This window comes from Rattus norvegicus, chromosome 18 (assembly GCF_036323735.1).
Source record: "Rattus norvegicus strain BN/NHsdMcwi chromosome 18, GRCr8, whole genome shotgun sequence".
Taxonomy (NCBI): Eukaryota; Metazoa; Chordata; class Mammalia; order Rodentia; family Muridae; genus Rattus; species Rattus norvegicus.
The window spans coordinates 18,875,147-18,898,771 of NC_086036.1; the positions used below are offsets into that span (position 1 = coordinate 18,875,147).

Consider the following 23,625-nt stretch of genomic DNA (forward strand, 5'->3'; position numbering starts at 1 on the left):
CAGAAGCAGGCTATGTACACCAGTCCACCCCCTGAATATTTACTTACACCTACAGAAGAAGAAAAAATAATTGGAAATCTTTACTTTGAAATAGAGAGAACTTCGGGCTCAGTCAGTTCATGATACTGCATACATTTCCGTCAAAATATAGGAAATATAGTTTACAAGATGAGGGTACTAGTATAGTATTGGGTCAACAGAAAAATAAACATCTCAATTAAAAATGGAGATAAAGACAGACAGTATTTGAAAAGCTCTGTAACAGACAGAGGCTATCACTTTGAATTTCAGGATTCCATTCATGCTTCTGCTCTCTGACCCTGCTTCCACTCGCTGCATATTTTCTTACAAATTCTATAAATTGTACAGAACATATTATAATTTTCTATACATGTACATACACACACACACACACACACACACACACATATATATATATATATATATATATATATATATATATATATCATGCACATACATATATATCACCTCTTTACAAAATATATATCCATAAGGGAAAAAGGCAGATAATTTGTGGTGAATTTTTTTTTATTATTAACTTGAGTATTTCTTATATACATTTCGAGTGTTATTCCCTTTCCCAGTTTCCGGGCAAACATCCCCCTCCCCCCTCCCCTTTCTTATCGGTGTTCCCCTCCCCACCCTCCCCCCATTGTCCCCCTCCCCCCAACAGTCCACTGGGAGTTCAGTCTTAGCAGGACCCAGGGCTTCCCCTTCCACTGGTGCTCTTACTAGGATATTCATTGCTACCTATGAGGTCAGAGTCCAGGGTCAGTCCATGTATAGTCTTTAGGTAGTAGCTTAGTCCCTGGAAGCTCTGGTTGCTTGGCATTGTTGTACATATGGGGTCTCGAGCCCCTTCAAGCTCTTCCAGTTCTTTCTCTGATTCCTTCAACGGGGGTCCTATTCTCAGTTCAGTGGTTTGCTGCTGGTTTAGCAAGTACCTAATGCTTTGACTAGCTTTCAAATTTTTATAATGATAAAATGGACAATAAGTCAGCTGGAATGTCTAGCATCCATTTCTTAACAGTGGCACATAAACATAAACATCTGACTAAGTGAAAATGAGTGGGGGATACAGGGTCATGGATTATTCTCGAAGTTTCTTTCTAATGGGTTTTCTTTGGAATCAAGTGTCCCCTGTGTTTCCTTGGAACAGTGGGATATGTCATGCCTGAGCTAATTTTATTAACTATTTGGAGGACTGTGTAATGTAGAGCAGTTCAGAGTTGGAATTCTGGGTCAGATTCATGTCTCTGCAAGGGACACTGGCCTTCCTCCCATTCTAGATTTGACAGGCATGACCTCCATACCTCCAAAGTTGCTAGTACAACAACAGAAAAACATGTTGTGGGGAGGCTTTGAATACTTTGGAAGTAAAAGGGGACTGTCTTCATGCCATCTCCATGACAATTTATTTTAGATGTGTGTAAAACTGAATTTGCACACTTGCTTAGATTCTTCTGTGGGATTCTCCACACCCGCAAGTGGCTACAAGCAAAGGAATCCTAAAAGGATCAGAACTTCTGTGTTTTGGTTACAGAATTACAGACACAGAGTTTCTAAAGCCTTTTAATTGAACTTATTTCCGAAAAGGAGAAGGAGGTGGTACCATTTAGAATCTAAGATGGTCACATCAGGCTTTAAGAAGTAGTGAAAACAAAAACAAAAACAAAACAAACAAACCCACAATAGCAACAACAACAAAAGAGTCCTGATTTCCTATTTCTAAGCACCCAGAACGTACATACCCGGAGAAAGAAAGCAAGCCGAGCAGGTGCATTTTCTAAGGCCTCCTTTAGCTGTGGAAATAACCACCGACAAATAAGACGAACCTTTCTGAGCAATGGAGAGGCATGATGCCTGAGGTACATATCAGGAAAGGGGAAAGCATAAAAACGGACACAAAAGTAGAAAGGGCCCGAAATGAGTAATGAGGAATGAAAGCAATCTGAAAAGAACACCTGCTAGACTGACAAGGTAGAGGGATTGGGGATGCAAAGTAAGATAAATGCTGGTCTCCGAGTTATGCAAGATTGACAGCACAGAGGAAGAGGTAGGTTTGAGCTGGGGATGCAGGTGACTACTCAGGAGCAGGCTTGTTTCATTGCAGGCTTGAATCAATGCTATGCAAAGATCTATGATAACCACTGTGCCATTTTGTCGATGCTCAAAATAAGCAAGAAGAATCAGGAGGAGAGATGGTAAAAGGCTGAGAAGTTGGGTCCATCTGTCTTTTCCTTTCCTGCCACGGTTGTTATTATTATAGCAAAGCTGTCCACAGGCACAATCCATTCTCTGGCTCGGAGTTTCTAGATAGGAAAATGCTTGTCAGCTCTAGGGCCTGGGTTTTACGTTAAAACTTTAAGTCAAATCTTTTCTTTCAATACACTGCAAGCTATTTTATTTCTCTTACGTTAATTGTTTTAATTTTGGACCCTGGCCATATTCAGCCCCAATGTCTTGTATATCGGTCTGCTGTAGCTGTTTATTAGATCATTACCATGGTAATCTTTGGCTGTACACATTGAGGCATGTGTCAAGATAAGTAAGCTCTCATTTCATTTTTTTCTCACCTTCAAACCTATCCCCCAGTTCTCTGTAGTTTTAATTGTGTGAGTTCTTTTTGTTTTCTCACCTTTAATTTTACAACATATATCTTTATTTAGCTTAACCTAAATAGGGTGTAGAAATTTTACAAAATTAATAAGGAAAAACAAAGAAAGTTGACAGACACCTTTACAGACTAAATAGAAAGAATATGAGTTTCCTGACGTGTGGATCTTGCAAAAAGTTACACTTCATTTAAGGTGGGGAGTTCCAAAAGGGCTATCCAGGATGGATGAAATCTTTTCTTAAGGGCATCTTTGAATACAAAATAAACCTTCTTCACCTATAGCTCTCTGTTTCTCAGCAGAGGGCCAGGCACTGGTACTGGGAATGTTCACATTGCTGGCACTATGTTACTTGTAGAAACAGAGGAAACATTTATTTTGTCTTGTTTGCAGTCCATCATGAAGGAGGAGAATGGGAAACTGGAAATTCACATTCTGATGATCAGGAAGACCGACAACCAAAACCAGGGCCTAGGGAATTTTCAATTATAAATTAATTGATATATCAATTATAAGTTAATAATAAGTTAACTCACACAAGTGTCTTAAGTCCACCAACAATATAGCTCCTTCCATAGTCTCCCAAATGGTGCCACCAGCTAGAAGGCTTTCATTTAAAACATGAGCCTATGACAGGACTTCATACGAACCTGAACTGCAGGAAGTAGTACAGGCATGAGCTTGAGGCATGGAGATAGACACAGACTTCCCTTCACCCTATCAGAAAGGAAAACACTACAGAATAAGACTTCTGAGTTTTTAGTTCATGTAAATAGCTCTGTATTCAACTTTGGTCATCCTCAGCAGACTGGAAAGGGAGCTGGCTAACTCACTGGTAGGAATTTACATTTATCTGATGCTATTTAGAATCTCTCAGTACAGTTTTACCCTACATGGAATTTTATGGAATACTCAAGACAAGACCAACAAAAAGAAGATAAGTGACTTGAAATTACTTATTTAATATCTGCTTTTGAGTGATCCTTCTTTCCACGTTCTACTGATTGTGTTTGACTTATGAGCAAGACAAAGCACCATTGTGGATAAAGCTTAAACTTGGCAGTTGGGTTAGTTGCTCTTGAGAAGAGTGCCACACAGCTCTGGAATCCAGACATAAATGGGTGTCTCCTAGACCCACAATTCTTAGAGGAGTAGCCATTGTTCTTCTTGTCGCATGCAAGATACAATGAATGATCTCTGAGTTACCATGGTACAGAGGAGAAAATGACCTAGTAAATGAGTCATGATAGAAGAGTGTGAGTACTGCTAATGGGTGCCTGGGGTGCTGGGAAGAACATGTACAGGAAGAACAAGCAAAGGATGCAGCATGGGTAGTGAAGGCAAGGTCAACTCCTTACGTTCATTTAATATATGGTTAAAGCTGAGGACATGTAGAATACAGAATTTAGGGACACTGTTCTAGACAGAGAAAGATAATTCAGGCAGGCATGGAATGGGAAGGTCTGCTATCTCTAGATGCTATAAAGGCTTAGTATTGCCTTCAAATGGCCCACATGGTGAAGATAGGGTGAAAAAGACCTATGTTTTCCAAAAGTATACTTAAGGCACCACTGAAGACTCTCAGAGAAAGTAAGGAATAAACATTTTCTACTTAAAAACAAATGCTATCAGAGTTGCACTGCTCACATAGATTGGAGACTATCTACTGGGTTGTGCTATGGCTATAAAGATGATTCCCGTCAGGAGGGTGTCCCTGTGGTTCATAATACAACAAAAAGGCACGAGGAAAGAACTGATCAGATTGTGGATATGGGTAGGTTAAATTCATAATAATTAACAATGTTTGCTAGTTATTTAATGGGGCTATGAGGGAAAGCTGAGAGTGAGGAAAGCATGAAAAGATTGGGATCAAAAGCTTAGATAAGGTTATAGAAAAGATAAAATGTGGAACAGTAAGGGTTAAAAAGTATAAACCAAGCCATGAGGAAAGCAAGGAGAAACAGGACGAAAATGTAGATTAAAAACTAGAAGCCATGGGAATATTAGGAAGCAGGACTTAAATCTAGCCGGAAAAGGATGTAGGGAGGACAATACTCATAGCCTTTGGTCACAGGAGAATATAAGATGACAAAAAGATAAGGTGAGTCCCTGATAGATTGCTGACTAGTGGCCTGGGTACCTCTGCACATGCTCACAGTTTGCCATCAAGAGTTTTAATGGGCAGAAGAGGATAGTAACTGACTATTTGAGGTGCTATCTAGGGTCTTGGTTAATCCACGCACAATAACTGCTATTTATAAATTATGAAATATGACATAAGATTCACAGGAAGAGATTTGAAGTCCTTTTATTCCTATACTTAGATACAGAAGAGAAACTACCTTCCTGTTTCTATGTCTTATCTTGATCCCCCTACCATATACTCAGGGAAAACTTCTGGGTTCATCATAAATTTCTTCTATAAGTGATTAATATTATTAGTCTTTGTCTCTTTGTGTTTCTTATATACGCAATTCAAGTCTTAGACCTCAGAGATGTGCAATAGAGAATTTTATATGTGATGGATTGGTTAGTTGGTTAATCAAATAGTGTGTCTGTTTCTCTAGATTTAAAAGGCTATACTCCTTCTCAATCAGACATTTGGGCTGCTTATTTAGTGTCAGAGAATTAATGTGAGATAATTTCTTGGAATTAATTGCACTTTTAATAATCATTGAAAACACTACTTTGGTAAGATAAAAAAAACTGAACAGATCTTAAATTATTATCTTAAAGATTTCATGGAAAAAATATGTCTGTTTGCAGATTGACTCATAAGGCCACTGGAATAGCAGCCAATTTTCATTTCCTCCCATCACATGTAAAATATCAGAGAAAATTTCAAAAACAAATTCAAAAGAATAAATAAAATAAAAGAGGAAAAGCACTAAGGTTTGCTTTAAAATTTTCAGAAGGAAGAGTGCCATACAGGCAAACACATTCTCTCTTTCTCTTTCTCTCTCTCTCTCTCTCTCTCTCTCTCTCTCTCTCTCTCTCTCTCTCTCTCTCTCTCTCTCTCTTTCAAATACATTCAAAATAACTTTAAAAGGAACTCCATGGGTTCAGTCCCCAGCCCCGAAAAAAAAGAAAAAAAAAAGAAACTCCAAACTCAAATGTCCTTGGGGACATATGAAAACAAAGAGTGTTTTTTCATCTTCAAACTATGTCAGATTCACCAAGGGTGGGAGCTGACCCTAGGCATGGACTCTGAGATACAGTTCAGCACTGCTTATTAAATTTTGTTTCCTTTTCTGTCTCTGCCTTTTTCCTGTCTTGAGTCCTGCTGTCTTGAAACTGCAGGTTATTAATTCTGCACAAAATATTATTACAAAATAAATAGTATCCAATCAATGAATCTCTTCATTACGAAAATTATTCTAATATCTCTGTAGGCCAAAGAATAGTGATAATATTTTATATTTCAGTCATGCATGATAATTTTTTGCTCTGCTAGGTTTCTCAGAAACAAAGATAACTGTTGATAATTCTTCCCATTATATAGGTGATAACTTTAAGATTAGACCATGTAATTCCCTTCCTCTGAAGAATCATGACTAGAGCAGGTACATGACTAGAGTTAGATGCAAAACTTTGCTACTTAGCTATATATGTTTAGCACTACTTAGCAAAATATGGAGTTAAAGAAATTAATTCTCATTAAGCATGCTAAAGTCTAGGAAGCCAGTAGCTACTTTTGATGTGTTAGAAGTGTGGTTTTTGAAGCTTCAAGTGATTGTTAGTAATGCTTTAAATTTCTAGAAAGGGAAGAATGGCTGGACTAATGACAGAGCAATTAATTGTAAATATCATTTGTCAGATTCAAATGCTGTCATAGGGCCGATTATCAAGACACAGAGGTATTGCTACTGTCATCCTAGAATTTATCACCTGCTTCTAAAAGTGCCAGAGGTCAGCAGTGAATACAGACATCGGGGCTAGGGATGTAGCTCAGTGAATATAGTGCTTAGAGTGGCTGCCTGGCAGCCAGGAACCAGGTGTTTATGTCTCAGTACCCAATAATAGGTGTGATGATCCCCATGAAAAGTCTCAGCCCCTGAGAACTGCAGGATACAATGGTTATCCTCAGTTTCATAGTGACTTTAATGCCAACCTGACTACTTAGCAGTCTGTCTCAAAACAATAACAAGAATTATATCAAGACTGTGATAAAATGCACATAATCACATAATCTTGAACTCAAATAAGCTATAATAAATCTATGCTAAGTTATTAATTCTCACAATGTTAGGTTTCTTTCCTCTTTAAAATTAAGCTGCAAAACTCACAATCTATTATCCCAATATTGAAATTCTTCACATTTGTACAACCCTTTTTATGTGTTGATTTGTAAATTATATTTCATATTATACAACTATACAAGTTTTTGCATTATTCATAATTTTTTCAAACCTAAGGAATTGTACAAAGCAGCCTGGGATAGTTTTCAAGCTCCTGGTATGTACAATGTATGTTCCAAGAATCTGAACTCTAATCCTCTCTCTTCCACAAAGTTCTCCCAGAGGGAGTACATGGTTCAATTTTCAAAAATGCTTGTAAAGGATCAGTGAATTGAAGACTCCCCAACTGAAATGGTTTTCCCACCTCAGAGCTTGTATGTACTTAACGCTCACACTCTCTTGTTCCTCAGTCCTTACAGGTACATTGTACTTGTTAACTTATCTGAATTCAGTAGGGTATGTTCATCTCTTAAAACCATTTTATCCTTTCGGAGCTCACACCCAAGTTGATTTCGGTTTCTAAAGTAAAATTGTGCAGTTTTTCCTATGTCACGTGTAGAGCATTGTAAACTGCTGGCATTAAAGTATTGGCACTATTTTTTTTTTTACTATTTTTAGTTACTTTGGCTGGGTTTAATTTTATAATAGGCATAGATGAATTTTCATAGATAGATAATGACTTTCATTCTTCTATAAGTATCTGTACATGCTTTCATTGCATTTTTCTCACTAGGGATTTTAGAGTAAATTGTTGTAGAACTGAACTGCTTGGCCTATGAAATAGAAACCGAGTCTTTAAGACATGATTAATTACTACCAAAAAAAGCTCCTCAGGTAAATTTAACATTTAAAATCTCTAGTTTTTTTTTTTTTCTTTTGACGTTCTGGGAAACACTGCAATGAAACCATCTGATAATGTGTGTTATAAAATAACACTTATGGACACATACCTTATGCTTGGTCCATTGTTCCACCTTTGAAAATGACTGTTCTATGAGAAGAGAAAATCAAAGTGTCCATATCATGAAGCAAAAAACTTTCAAGTGTCTCTGTGCTTAGGAAGAAAAGTGGAAAAAAGAAATTGATCAGCAAATTAACAAAATTGTGATCAGCACAACTGTATTTATGGTTGTCTGCCATTTTTGTCTAATTTATTCTGGATGCGTTTATTGCTGGTGTTCTTTTAGCACTGGTGGTCTACTAAATAGAAGTCAATATTTACATAGATGCTATTATACACAGGGGAGTGAAGAGAGGGAGGAGATACACAGGTGTGGTCATGGAGCTGGTGATAGACCTCTGTCTAAACAAAGAGATGCCCATGGGAAAGATTGAGCCCCAGTCACTTATGAATACGAGGAAAGCAGTGTACTGGCTTGCTTGGCGCTACAGTTCTTACTGGGGATGCTGGTGGGAGCATTCAGTGATGTCTACGAAGTTTTTCAATTTATTTGACTAATTATCATACTTAATTTGTCATAAAGAGACTAAAGTCAAACAGACCAGATGAAAGAGATTGCTCCATTTCCTCTCTAGTCTACGAACTGGCTTCTTACCATTTATTTGCCACTAAAACAGTCTGCAACAAATTGAATGGAAGGGAAATTTTCATTCTTTACTCAATTTATCCAAACTACATAGACATTTAGTTTCTTGGATTCATTAGTGGATTTCATTAATTTCAAAGGGTGCTGAACTGTTTCAGGATGAACTTGGGAGAGCTTGCGCTACTTGGGGGAAATGTTGTTAAATCCCATTGGTGACTGGTTATGGTGTGAGTTCTGGATTCCATGCACTTATGGGAGCTGAGAGGCAGCACCATCATTATGGAAGCATTTACACATCGCTATGTTAGTTCTCATCTCCCACTTTCTTCCCAAGCAAGGGCTTTAAAGACAGTAAACAATGCAATTGAAAACCCCTGAGTGGGGGTAGGAGGGCATTTGATCTGGATTTTTAAAGACACTTTATTTAAAATATAATTGTTGTATGTAAATAAGAGTTGGTAATGGGACCGAGTCAAATCTCAAGTCTTTCATCTGAACTCTGGGATCAACTCCTGGTTCTATAGGCTATAAATTTAGCCTAACAGCCATTGATTCTTGTCCCCTTTCAGACTTTCTTCTATTACTGTCCATTGTTTGGAGGCAGGCTTTAACTGAAGGCTGTTAATTCTTTTTACATGTGAAGATGTTATTTTGTTTGGTAGGAGATTTAAAGTCAGAGAAAGGAGGTTTAAATGCAAACAAAATATAAATAAACATAATTATGGTATTGCTTATTTCTGCTCTATTAAATGTCACAAGAGAGTATGAATTTTTAAAGTAAAAATGTTTTCGAATGTAGGATGCATGGGTTTAGATATTGAAATCCTACAGCTGTTTGAACACAAAGATCTTATAGTCAAGCAGCATGCAAGAAATATAATGATTTATCTCTTCTCATTTCCTTTGACACTACTGACAACTGTAGAGTTTACTCTAAATACATAGAGAGACTTTGCCATGAAGGGTTTTTTCTTGTGCAAAAGAAAGATGTGAATGTAAATTAGGGTGAGAGAAGTCAATGGAAATTTGGAAACTAAGATCAGCATTTTATCCCTTCTCCACTGAGATGGCATAAAAATGAGTAAACACATCCTCTTCTCCTTTTCATTGCAATCTGTCATAGCAACATAAATACTAATTGGTTTCTATGGTGATCTCAAGTTTGTAACTAAAGCAGAGATACCTATGTGCAGTGTGTGCAGGTGAGAAAATGAATGTCTTAGCCTGGGAGCTTTGCGGAGTTGGTTCTAGAGTGAAAAAAAAACTGGCAAATGTAACCTCCCTCCATGAGACTAGTAAATTTGTTGATTTCATCATTGTCATTTCTGATTAGATCAATTCATCTACCCATGGAGGCAGGAGTGCCATCATATAAGTTGGTGCTGGAAATTAACAACTAAATACACTTGCAGTCAATGAGAAATACCATGTGTGTGAAGAATTTAGCACCTAATATGCTCCTTATTTTACTGCTGAGAGGAATTCAGCAGCCTGGTGGAGCGTTCAGCCAACACTGGGAAGTGGTGAAGAAAGCTGGTGGAGCCACATCAGTCTGTGCCTCTTCCTTTTGATTCACAGGGTGTTTTTTTTGTTTGTTTGTTTGTTTGTTTGTTTGTTTTGGAATCCCATTCATTAAAACCAAGATATGAGAGACACTCCTCTACAACAAGACTTAGCACTTTAATCACCAGTTGCCAATAATCAGCCATAAAGTGTGTCAGGAATCTTTGCAATTCCCCATTTCCTCATTTGTAAGGGGACTGATAGTTGAGCCTCTCTCCAAGGGCTGTTGAGGGGATTAGGGACTGAGTTATTCTTGAGTATTTTTGCAAATACATGTGTTACATAAATGGTCAATAGTAACCTATGGCATCAAGTCCATTACCCCTTCACATTGCAGGGTAACTGTTCAGGAGAGGACTCTTTGCTATTAATGAGATGTACAAATAAATGCATATATATTGTGCATATAGGGACTTATGGCTACTGTTTTTATTTTCATGAATCTATTGTTCTGTCATTGATAAGTAACTTCCAAAGGGTGGGCAAAGACTGATGCTGATTTATTGTACCACAAATTGGGGGTAAGAAATTCATGTAGTCAACCCCTTTCTTTCATTCTTCTTTTCCTATCTTCATTTAGCTATGAGGACATATAGAGCAACATGATGTCAATTTAGGGGATTAAGAAGTAGAGAACAGTGTTTCTTATGCCCTAGTTTTAAGTCAATGGAATGGGGGTGGCTGTATATCATCCCACACTAAGACTAAAATGCTAAAATATTACAAGAAAATGTTTATTATGGGTTGTGGCGAGGAAAGGCAACATTCTGTTATTTTTACTTTATGGAATGTATTTGAAAACTGTGTCTTTTGAGAATTATACAAAATAAATTGATCAGTAGATAGTGTACAGCCCAAATAATGGTATATCCTTATTTTTTTAATTAAATTATTTATTTATTTATAAGGTCTTATATAGCACAGTCTGGCCTCCAACTTCTTTTTTTTTTTATTAACTTGAGTATTTCTTATATACATTTTGAGTGTTATTCCCTTTCCCGGTTTCCGGGCAAACATCCCCCTCCCCCCTCCCCTTCCTTATGGGTGTTCCCCTCCCAACCCTCCCCCCATTGCCGCCCTCCCCCCATAGACTAGTTCACTGGGGGTTCAGTCTTAGCAGGACCCAGGGCTTCCCCTTCCACTGGTGCTCTTACTAGGATATTCATTGCTACCTATGGGGTCAGAGTCCAGGGTCAGTCCATGTATAGTCTTTAGGTAGTGGCTTAGTCCCTGGAAGCTCTGGTTGCTTGGCATTGTTGTACTTTTGGGGTCTCGAGCCCCTTCAAGCTCTTCCAGTTCTTTCTCTGATTCCTTCAATAGGGGACCTATTCTCAGTTCAGTGGTTTGCTGCTGGCATTCGCTTATGTATTTGCTGTATTCTGGCTGTGTCTCTCAGGAGCGATCTACATCCGGCTCCTGTCGGTCTGCACTTCTTTGCTTCATCCATCTTGTCTAATTGGGTGGCTCTATATGTATGGGCCACATGTGGGGCAGGCTCTGAATGGGTGTTCCTTCAGTCTCTGTTTTAATCTTTGCCTCTCCCTTCCCTGCCAAGGGTATTCTTTTTCCTCATTTAAAGAAGGAGTGAAGCATTCACATTTTGATCATCCGTCTTGAGTTTCGTTTGTTCTAGAGATCTAGGGTAATTCAAGCATTTGGACTAATAGCCACTTATCAATGAGTGCATACCATGTATGTCTTTCTGTGATTGGGTTAGCTCACTCAGGATGATATTTTCCAGTTCCAACCATTAGCCTACGAATTTCATAAACTCGTTGTTTTTGATAGCTGAGTAATATTCCATTGTGTAGATGTACCACATTTCCTGTATCCATTCCTCTGTTGAAGGGCATCTGGGTTCTTTCCATTTTCTGGCTATTATAAATAAGGCTGCGATGAACATAGTGGAGCACGTGTCTCTTTTATATGTTGAGGCATCTTTTGGGTATATGCCCAAGAGAGGTATAGCTGGATCCTCAGGCAGTTCAATGTCCAATTTTCTGAGGAACCTCCAGACTGATTTCCAGAATGGTTTTACCAGTCTGCAATCCCACCAACAATGGAGGAGTGTTCCTCTTTCTCCACATCCTTGCCAGATCTGCTGTCACCTGAGTTTTTGATCTTAGCCATTCTCACTGGTGTGAGGTGAAATCTCAGGGTTGTTTTGATTTGCATTTCCCTTATGACTAAAGATGTTGAGCATTTCTTTAGGTGTTTCTCAGCCATTCGGCATTCCTCAGCTGTGAATTCTTTGTTTAGCTCTGAACCCCATTTTTTAATAGGGTTATTTGTTTCCCTATGGTCTAACTTCTTGAGTTCTTTGTATATTTTGGATATAAGGCCTCTATGTGTTGTAGGATTGGTAAAGATCTTTTCCCAATCTGTTGGTTGCCGATTTGTCCTAACCACAGTGTCCTTTGCCTTACAGAAGCTTTGCAGTTTTATGAGATCCCATTTGTCGATTCTTGATCTTAGAGCATAAGCCATTGGTGTTTTGTTCAGGAAATTTTTTCCAATGCCCATGTGTTCCAGATGCTTCCCTAGTTTTTCTTCTATTAGTTTGAGTGTGTCTGGTTTGATGTGGAGGTCGTTGATCCACTTGGACTTAAGCTTTGTACAGGGTGATAAGCATGGATCGATCTGCATTCTTCTACATGTTGACCTCCAGTTGAACCAGCACAATTTGCTGAAAATGCTATCTTTTTTCCATTGGATGGTTTTGGCTCCTTTGTCAAAAATCAAGTGACCATAGGTGTGTGGGTTCATTTCTGGGTCTTCAATTCTATTCCATTGGTCTATCTGTCTGTCTCTGTACCAATACCATGCAGTTTTTATCACTATTGCTCTGTAATACTGCTTGAGTTCAGGGATAGTGATTCCCCCTGAAGTCCTTTTATTGTTGAGGATAGCTTTAGCTATCCTGGGTTTTTTTTTATTCCAGATGAATTTGCAAATTGTTCTGTCTAACTCTTTGTAGAATTGGATTGGTATTTTGATGGGGATTGCATTGAATCTGTAGATTGCTTTTGGTAAAATGGCCATTTTTACTATATTAATCCTACCAATCCATGAGCATGGGAGATCTTTCCATCTTCTGAGGTCTTCTTCAATTTCTTTCCTCAGTGTCTTGAAGTTCTTATTGTACAGATCTTTTACTTGCTTGGTTAAAGTCACACCGAGGTACTTTATATTATTTGGGTCTATTATGAAGGGTGTCGTTTCCCTAATTTCTTTCTCGGCTTGTTTCTCTTTTGTATAGAGGAAGGCAACTGATTTATTTGAGTTAATTTTATACCCAGCCACTTTGCTGAAGTTGTTTATCAGCTTTAGTAGTTCTCTGGTGGAACTTTTGGGATCACTTAAATATACTATCATGTCATCTGCAAATAGTGATATTTTGACCTCTTCTTTTCCGATCTGTATCCCCTTGATCTCCTTTTGTTGTCTGATTGCTCTGGCTAGAACTTCAAGAACTATATTGAATAAGTAGGGAGAGAGTGGGCAGCCTTGTCTAGTCCCTGATTTTAGTGGGATTGCTTCAAGTTTCTCTCCATTTAGTTTAATGTTAGCAACTGGTTTGCTGTATATGGCTTTTACTATGTTTAGGTATGGGCCTTGAATTCCTATTCTTTCCAGGACTTTTATCATGAAGGGGTGTTGAATTTTGTCAAATGCTTTCTCAGCATCTAATGAAATGATCATGTGGTTCTGTTCTTTCAGTTTGTTTATATAATGGATCACGTTGATGGTTTTCCGTATATTAAACCATCCCTGCATGCCTGGGATGAAGCCTACTTGATCATGGTGGATGATTGTTTTGATGTGCTCTTGAATTCGGTTTGCCAGAATTTTATTGAGTATTTTTGCGTCGATATTCATAAGGGAAATTGGTCTGAAGTTCTCTTTCTTTGTTGTGTCTTTGTGTGGTTTAGGTATAAGAGTAATTGTGGCTTCGTAGAAGGAATTCGGTAGGGCTCCATCTGTTTCAATTTTGTGCAATAGTTTGGATAATATTGGTATGAGGTCTTCTATGAAGGTTTGATAGAATTCTGCACCTGGTATCTGTCTAGGAAATTGTCCATTTCCTGAAGATTTTCAAATTTTGTTGAATATAGGTTTTTATAGTAAGATCTGATGATTTTTTGAATTTCCTCTGAATCTGTAGTTATGTCTCCTTTTTCATTTCTGATTTTGTTAATTTGGACGCACTCTCTGTGTCCTCTCGTTAGTCTGGCTAAGGGTTTATCTATCTTGTTGATTTTCTCAAAGAACCAACTTTTGGTTCTGTTGATTCTTTCTATGGTCCTTTTTGTTTCTACTTGGTTGATTTCAGCTCTGAGTTTGATTATTTCCTGCCTTCTACTCCTCCTGGGTGTATTTGCTTCTTTTTGTTCTAGAGCTTTTAGGTGTGCTGTCAAGCTGCTGACATATGCTCTTTCCTGTTTCTTTCTGCAGGCACTCAGCGCTATGAGTTTTCCTCTTAGCACAGCTTTCATTGTGTCCCATAAGTTTGAGTATGTTGTATCTTCATTTTCATTAAATTCTAAAAAGTTTTTAATTTCTTTCTTTATTTCTTCCTTGACCAGGTTATCATTGAGTAGAGCATTGTTCAATTTCCACGTATATGTGGGCATTCTTCCCTTACTGTTATTGAAGACCAGTTTTAGGCCGTGGTGGTCCGATAGCACGCATGGGATTATTTCTATCTTTCTGTACCTGTTGAGGCCCGTTTTTTGACCAATTATATGGTCAATTTTGGAGAAAGTACCATGAGGAGCTGAGAAGAAGGTATATCCTTTTGCTTTAGGATAGAATGTTCTATAAATATCCGTTAAGTCCATTTGGCTCATGAGTTCTCTTAGTCTGTCGACATCACTGTTTAATTACTGTTTCCATGATCTGTCCATTGATGAGAGTGGGGTGTTGAAATCTCCCACTATTATTGTGTGAGGTGCAATGTGTGTTTTGAGCTTTAGTAAGGTTTCTTTTACGTATGTAGGTGCCCTTGTATTTGGGGCATAGATATTTAGGATTGAGAGTTCATCTTGGTGGCTTTTTCCTTTGATGAATATGAAGTGTCCTTCCTTATCTTTTTTGATGACTTTTAGTTGGAAATTGATTTTATTTGATATTAGAATGGCTACTCCAGCTTGCTTCTTCTGACCATTTGCTTGGAAAGTTGTTTTCCAGCTTTTCACTCTGAGGTAGTGTCTGTCTTTGTCTCTGAGGAGTGTTTCCTGTAGGCAGCAGAATGCAGGGTCCTCGTTGCGTATCCAGTTTGTTAATATGTCTTTTTATTGGGGAGTTGAGACCATTGATATTGAGAGATATTAAGGAATAGTGATTATTGTTTCCCTTTATATTCATATTTGGATGTGAGGTTATGTTTGTGTGCTTTCATTCTCTTTGTTTTGTTGCCAAGACGATTAGTTTCTTGCTTCTTCTAGGGTATAGGTTGCCTCCTTATGTTGGGCTTTACCATTTATTATCCTTTGTAGTGCTGGATTTGTAGAAAGATATTGTGTAAATTTGGTTTTGTCATGGAATATCTTGGTTTCTCCATCAATGTTAATTGAGAGTTTTGCTGGATACAGTAACCTGGGCTGGCATTTGTGTTCTCTTAGGGTCTGTATGACATCAGTCCAGGATCTTCTGGCCTTCATAGTTTCTGGCGAGAAGTCTGGTGTGATTCTGATTTGTCTGCCTTTATATGTTACTTGACCTTTTTCCCTTACTGCTTTTAATATCCTTTCTTTATTTTGTGCGTTTGGTGTTTTGACAATTATGTGACGGGAGGTGTTTCTTTTCTGGTCCAATCTATTTGGAGTTCTGTAGGCTTCTTGTATGTCTATGGGTATCTCTTTTTTTAGGTTAGGGAAGTTTTCTTCTATGATTTTGTTGAAGATATTTACTGGTCCTTTGAGCTGGGAGTCTTCACTCTCTTCTATACCTATTATCCTTAGGTTTGATCTTCTCATTGAGTCCTGGATTTCCTGTATGTTTTGGACCAGTAGCTTTTTCTGCTTTACATTATCTTTGACAGTTGAGTCAATGATTTCTATGGAATCTTCTGCTCCTGAGATTCTCTCTTCCATCTCTTGTATTCTGTTGGTGAAGCTTGTATCTACAGCTCCTTGTCTCTTCTTTTGGTTTTCTATATCCAGGGTTGTTTCCATGTGTTCTTTCTTGATTGCTTCTATTTCCATTTTTAATTCCTTCAACTCTTTGATTGTGTTTTCCTGGAATTCTTTCAGGGATTTTTGCGATTCTTCTCTGTAGGCTTCTACTTGTTTATTAATGTTTTCCTGTGTTTCCCTAAGTGTGTTCATGTCTTTCCTGAAGTCCTCCAGCACCATGGTCAAATATGATTTTGAAACTAGATCTTGCTTTTCTGGTGTGTTTGGATATTCCATGTTTGTTTTGGTGGGAGAATTGGGCTCCGATGATAGCATGTAGTCTTGGTTTCTGTTGCTTGGGTTCCTGCGCTTGCCTCTCGCCATCAGATTATCTCTAGTGTTACTTTGTTCTGCTATTTCTGACAGTGGCTAGACTGTCCTATAAGCCTGTGTGTCAGGAGTGCTGTAGACCTGTTTTCCTCTCTTTCAGTAGGTTATGGGGTCAGAGTGTTCTGCTTTCGGGCGTGTAGTTTTTCCTCTCTTCAGGTCTTCAGCTGTTCCTGTGGGCCTGTGTCTTGAGTTCACCAGGCAGCTTTCTTGCAGCAGAAAATTTGGTCTTACCTGTGGTCCTGAGGCTCAAGTTCGCTCGTGGGGTGCTGCCCAGGGGCTCTCTGCAGCGGCAGCAACCAGGAAGACCTGTGCTGCCCCTTCCGGGAGCTTCAGTGCACCAGGGTTCCAGATGGTCTTTGGCTTTTTCCTCTGGCGTCCGAGATGTGTGTGCAGGGAGCAGTCTCTTCTGGTTTCCCAGGCTTGTCTGCCTCTCTGAAGGTTTAGCTCTCCCTCCCACGGGATTTGGGTGCAGAGAACTGTTTATCCAGTCTGTTTCTTTCAGGTTCCGGTGGTGTCTCAGGCAGGGGTCCTGCTGCTCCTGGGCCCTCCCCCACGGGAGCCCAGAGGCCTTATACAGTTTCCTCTTGGGCCAGGGATGTGGGCAGGGGTGAGCAGTGTTGGTGGTCTCTTCCGCTCTGCAGCCTCAGGAGTGCCCACCTGACCAGGCGGTTGGGTCTCTCTCTCACAGGGTCTGGGAGCAGAGAGCTGCTGCGGGCCGGGATCCGTGGGTGTGGGACTTCCCTCCGCGGGTGTGGGACTTCCCTCCGCGGGTGTGGGACTTCCCTATATCCTTGTTAATAAACATTGTAAATATATATGTGAAACTGAATCATTTCAAGATCTTATAATGAGGGAGCCCATTGGACATAGGCATTTTAGACACAGGAGGATGTGGAATGGATTTACAGAGATTAGGAAAGTGTGGTTTGGGAAAGCTATGTGAGGATATAGAATAGGTGTCCCAAAACTCACAACTTAATTCACACCAAAGCTCACATGATAGAAGTACCATGTGATGAATCTTTTAAGACTTTCCAAACTGGGGCCATTGATTTCCTGGTTCTTACTTTCTACTTCATCATAGATGAAGAACAAAGGTTAGAACAGTAAGTGGAGGGAAACGAGTTGCAGACCAAGACACCTATAATTCCTGACCATCAGGCTTAAAGCACCTCTTTCACAAGAAAAACTACAGGGAAGAATACTCACTGTAGTGTTGGACTGAACTTGTAAAGCAAACAGAACTGTCTGCCCAGCTTTTGTGTTTGGGAAGCAGTGAGACTTTCCACAAGCACCTTGGATGAGATGGAATGGGAGATTTGGGTAATGTTTTTGAGAAGGTAATAACTGAGAACAAATAAAGGCAGACTTTGATATTTTTCAATCTAAATAAGGAAAGATACCAGAAAAAGGTTTTAATTCTCTACCAGACAGCTCTCCCAAAGTAACTTATATATGTTTCACAATTCCAATATATTAATAACAGAAGTATATAAAACTGATTTGCATGAATTCAGCTTAAATGACCAAAGAAATAGGAGCAAACTGCTCTGTCTTGAAAAATGAAACTCTCCAAATATAATAGTTCATATAAAAATGTAAATATACATGATAGAAAAATATAAATTTATATTTGTACACTAAGAAAAATAATGATTGTTAAGCAGAGGGGTTTACTGGAAAAAGTAAGGGCTGGTAAAAAGGATCTCTCTATATGCTCAGAATGTGATATTAAATGAAGTCTCAACAGAGCCTTTAGCAAGTCAAATGTCAAGATTAAGTAGAACAGATATTAAAAGCTTTATTTTATTCTTAAAATTATATGCATGCATGTGTGTCTCTGTGTGGGTATATGTATATGAATTTTATGTGCATAGAAGCATAGAAAGTTGGCATTAAAGGTAGTTGGACTGCCTGATGTGTTAGGAGCCAGTCATGTTCCCTGAAAGAGTAGTAAAAATTCTTAACCATGGAGATATCTCACTAACCTGAAAATTTCATTTTTTGAATTCATGTACAGTTAAATGAATAAGTGTAGCACTTATTTAAATGACTAATCTCATTTCATCTTGCTTAAGTGTTTGATAGTCACCATTATGTCTCTGAAAACGGCATGGTCAGTGATATATGAATATTTGGAATTTCAGCTGAAAACGAATGATTAGGGTGTGATCAAGGAATATCAGATCTTCCTCAGGTTACATAACTGATGACCACATAAGACAGCTGAGTTGGGTGTCTTTACTAAGGTGTCAGGGAAGAGAAAACTGAGGTCCCTAAAACATCAGGTGGCTGACCAAGGACAATTCAATGAAACATGCAACACCATACATTTTGTTGTCTGATTTATCTTTTACATATAGTGCAAAAGCAAATAGTAAAAATGGAGAGATCATTGTGTCATCTCTTATGGTGCATGTATCTGGAGCCTTTTCACAGTGTCTCATTACATGTAGATACTTGGTATACGTGTACGTATATGTAAGTGTGTGCACCCATGTATATGTGGAGATGAGAGGAGGATGTTGTGTTTCCTGCTCTATCACTCTGTCATTATCTTCTGAACCAGGGTCTTTCATTAAAGGTGGAGATCAGCTTGTGATCAACAGTCGTCTTGTCTTCACTGGGGAATGTGGATGCTGGGGATTTGAACTTGGAGCTTCATGATTGCATAGCGAGTACTCCTACATACAGTCATTTCCCCACCCAGGTTATGTATTTTTTTCATTGTTCCTTGGGGCAAATGAATCTTCACATGTCACAGCAGACTAGACACCCTGTAATTTGTGACTATGCAACCTCATCTGGACTCTACAACCAAGAATACAATAGGATATTTTAAGTGATTGTATTCTTTCCTTTTTTCTTTCCTTCCTTCTTTCCTTCCTTCTTTCCTTCCTTCTTTCCTTCCTTCTTTCCTTCCTTCCTTCTTCCTTCCTTCTTTCTTTTTTCTTTCTTTACTTTACATCTTGAATGCAGCCCTTGCTCCTCCCAGCCCTCTTTCACACTTCCTGAACTCCCATCTCCCCTCTCCTTCTCCTCTGAGAAGGGGGAGGCCATCCTGGGTATCACTCCACCCGTTGGCATATGAAGTTTCTTCAGGCCTAGGCACATCCCCTCCCACCCCACTGAGGCCCTATATGGTGGCCCAGTTAAGAAAATGACATCCACAGGAAGGCAGCAGACTCAGGGACACTTCCAGATGTCGGGAGAACTGCATAAAGACAAAGCTGCACATATACTATATATATTCAGGGGTCCCAGGACCAGACTATGCTTAGTCTTTGGCTGGTGGTTCAGTCTCTGAGTGCTGCTATGGGCCCTGATTAGTTGAATCTGTTGGTATCTTGTAAAGTTCCTGTCCCCTTCAGGTCCCTCAATTCTTTCTCCAACCCTTCCACAAAACTCCCGGAGCTCTGTTTAATGTTAGGCTGTGGATCTCTGCATTTAATTCCATCAATTGCTGTGTGGACCTCTCAGGGGACAGTTATGTTAGCTTCCTGTCTGCAAGCATAACAGCTTTATTTGGAATAGGCAGAAACTGGAAACAACCCAGATGTCCCTCAATTGAAGAATGGATAAAGAAAATCTGGTACAAATTATTCATAAGAGGAGATATGGAGACAAAGTTTGAAGCAGAGACTGAAGGAATGGCTATTCAGAGCCTGCCCCAACTGCTCACACACATACAGCTACCAAACCCAGACAATATTTCTGATGCCAAGAAGTGCATGCTGACAGAAGTCTGCTATAGCTGTCTCCTGAGAGCCTCTGCTTGAGCATGGCAAATACAGAGGCAAATGCTAGCAGCCAACCATTGAACTGAGAATGGGTCCCCATTGGAGGAGTTAGAGAAAGGATTGAAGGAGCTGAAGGGGTTTGCATCCCCTTAAGAACAACAATGTCAACAAACCAGAGATCCCAGGGAGTAAACTACCACCAAAAGAGTACACATGGACAGACACATGGTTCCAGCTTTATATGTAGTAGAGGATGGCCCTGTTTGGCACCAATGGGGGAAGAAGCTCTTGGTCTTGCCAAGGCTAGACCCCCTAGTGTAGTCAGGGCAGGACACGGAGGCAGAAGGGGTGGGTAGGTGTTTGGGGGAACACCTTCATAGAAGAAGGGGGAGAGGAGATAGATGGGATGGGGAATTATGGTTGGGAAACCTGAAAATGGGTAACATTTGAAATGTAAATAAAGAAAATCCAATTTAAAAAATATTTAAAAAAAGAAAATGTGTACATTTACACAATGGAGTACTACTCAGCTATTAAAAACAAGGACATCAGGGATTGTGCAGGCAAGTGAATGCAACTAGAAAATATCACCGTGAATGAGGTAACCCAGACTCAGAAAGATATGCATGGTATGAACTCACTTATATGTGGATATTAGCCATAAAATGCAGTATAGCCACACTATCATCTACAGACCCAAGAACCCAAATAACAAAGTGGGCCCAAAGGATGGTTGAATCTTAATAGACACGAGAGGTGAATGGAAGGAGGGAACTGGTTGGGAGAGGAGACAGGAAGGGACTTAGATAAAGGGAGACTGAGGAAAGGAAATCGGCAGCATCTCCAGAATATGACAGGACCTGGAATGATGGGGGGAGTCTACGGAGGTGACTATTGTTGAGGCTCCTAGAAGTTGGGGATATGTAGCCTAAAGTGAACACCTGTTATAGCCACCCTGTACCTATAGCTGAGGAATGAGGATGCCAAACCACACACAAATCTGTAGATGCAAATCGGGCCATGTCTACAAGAAGTACAGGGAAAAGGAGGGGGCAGAGACAAAGGAATGACCAAGCAATAGCTGCCCAAACTAAGACCTAACTCATGGCAAGAACCTGACAATACTAGTGATTCTAAATCTTTTGAAACTGTCTTCTAATGTTTTTAGTAACATGACTTATAAAGTTCTTTCATACTATATCTCTCAACAACTTAGGAGTTACAATTAGTCTGATTGACGAATGAGCTCACTGTTCCAAACATGTTTATCCATCTTCTTAGCAGCGTGAAGAGTGGTGTGCCAGACCACCGATGACAAGCTCTAGAGTTGATCCTTCATATTTCCCACAGGCCCATGGTGGAAATTAGTACTGTGACTTTCATCTATTATTTTACTTCATATTTTATGTTTGAGATATAACATTAAGTTGATGTCTGCTGTAATTTGAGTGTGAGATGTCTCCCACAGGCTCTTAGTACCCAGGTGGAGATACAATGTGCGTATCAAAGACATTTTTAAGTTTCTAAAACACAGCACTGAATCAAACTTCTTCTAGGATCCGTGCTGCTCTATCGCTGTGACTTTTTTCACAGAGGCATGGAGCCATAAAAGTAGTAAGGGCAGCCTCTAAAACCTCTAGAAAGTGACTAATTTTGTGAAATAAAACAATTTTGAGCAACAACACATAGGACAACAGCCATGTCTTGTACTCTGAATTATCTTTCACATTTCTATTGTGCAAATGCAGAAAGGATGCCCTAGTGCCATCATTCATCTTCTGTGGTTCATGCCTTTGAAGCTTCTTCATGCTCTCTTTCATAGCATGTGCAATCTCTATCCATTCAACTGGACATGTCTTGGCCATGCCGGATTGTACAGAAACTTCTAATCTTGGAAAATATTGATATTCTTTTCTTATGAGATGTATATAAGGTGTATGTAAGTTTCTATGAAACTAGGAACATATCAAAACTGAAAAAATAGTTTAAATAGGTCTCACAGTGTTTTCCTTTGGAAAACTAAGCGAAGATGATAAAGTCTGTCTGTCCTACTAGCACTTGGGAGGCAGAGACAAGTCAATCTCTATGAGTTTGGGCTCTGTCTAGTCTACATCGTAAGTAACAGGAGGTCCTGGATATACACTCACCTTGTCTCAAAAAGGGTCTAGGGATGGAATTTGATGATTCCAAGTTTGGGCAGATGAAGCCATTACCATAGAGAATTAAACACAATGTGAATTTTGAATCAAGTAGACTGGTACTAATTCTTCTCAAAAAACTTCCTAAACATTTGCTGTTTATTTCGAATATGCATATTGTGTTTATTGCATTCTGGGTGGCTTTTGGGCATTGAGGTACTGCATGTACAAGCAGACTGACTGCTTTGTAATACCAAGCCAGTGATAAGAAGAGTTATCCACCTATGAGGAGAAGGATGGGCTAGCAATGTCTCTTCCTGTAATCTTTTAAGAAGAGGAAGATACTAGCAAAGCCCAGGTGAAACATAGAGGACCATCATCAGCAGGAGACCTGGCTTCTGCCTCCTTTCTGATAATTAACCATCATTTCCACATTGTCTCCCCTCCCTTATATTGATATTTCATCATATAATGGTCACAACCAGCAAAAATATGGTTAATGGGAAACGTTAAAATAATTGGACACCAATCTTCCTAACCCAATGATTATTTGTTCACTGACACAGTTATATAAAACAAGGCTGATGTAATTTAAGACCCTGTTTTTATGGCTGCCCTTCATCCCTCTGGTTCCTATATTAGCCTTTAAGAAATGATGTAAAAAATTGTTGATATATGAATTGATACAGTGACTCAATAGAGAGAGGGGAGGAATTTAAATAAAACTTTGCAATAGTTAAAATATGCATTTTTGAACTTCAACTCACATTTTTTAGATTCATTCTGTAATAAGTATATTTATGACTCTTCTAGCAAATTTTACACTATAACCAAACACATTTGTCTGTATTTGTGAGTATGGTCTAGTTTTTCTTTAGCAATATAGAATATTTTAGTAGCCATTTCAATGTGTGCAGATGTATTGGACTTTTAATGGTTTTTGAGATGCTGAGAACAAAAGTGTATATAATAATCTAATTTCTAAATAGTTTCCTTAAACAACTGCTGAGATATTCCCTAAAATGGAATGTGTGTGAACAGAGATTTAGCCCCGCATTGTCCATGACTTCAGAAAGAGGATCAAAAATGAAATCTTTCAACCTGGAACCTGTCTTCAGAAATATTTGGGAAAACAAAGAAGTATGAATTATAAATGTATATTTCACTATATTATACTATATAAATATATTTATATGCATATTTTATTTACATATTAGCTGTTTTATATTCCTAGAACATATTTCTGTGAATAACATT

The 23,625-nt window shown here is 38.9% G+C and overlaps 1 long non-coding RNA gene across 9 annotated transcripts in view; it reads right to left on the bottom strand.

Moving 5' to 3' along the window:
- LOC102547510 (uncharacterized) overlaps window positions 1-23,625 on the bottom strand; it is a 212,828-nt gene that overhangs the window by 14,112 nt on the left and 175,091 nt on the right. For 7 of the 9 annotated variants that reach the window (XR_005496106.2, XR_010059786.1, XR_005496102.2 and 4 more), the window contains 2 exons: window positions 7,825-7,928; window positions 3,287-3,353 (listed from right to left, as the gene is read on the bottom strand). This is a non-coding gene — a long non-coding RNA (uncharacterized LOC102547510). The remainder of the gene's footprint in view (window positions 1-3,286; window positions 3,354-7,824; window positions 7,929-23,625) is intronic. The other 2 variants (XR_005496107.2, XR_010059788.1) reach the window with 1 other exon arrangement.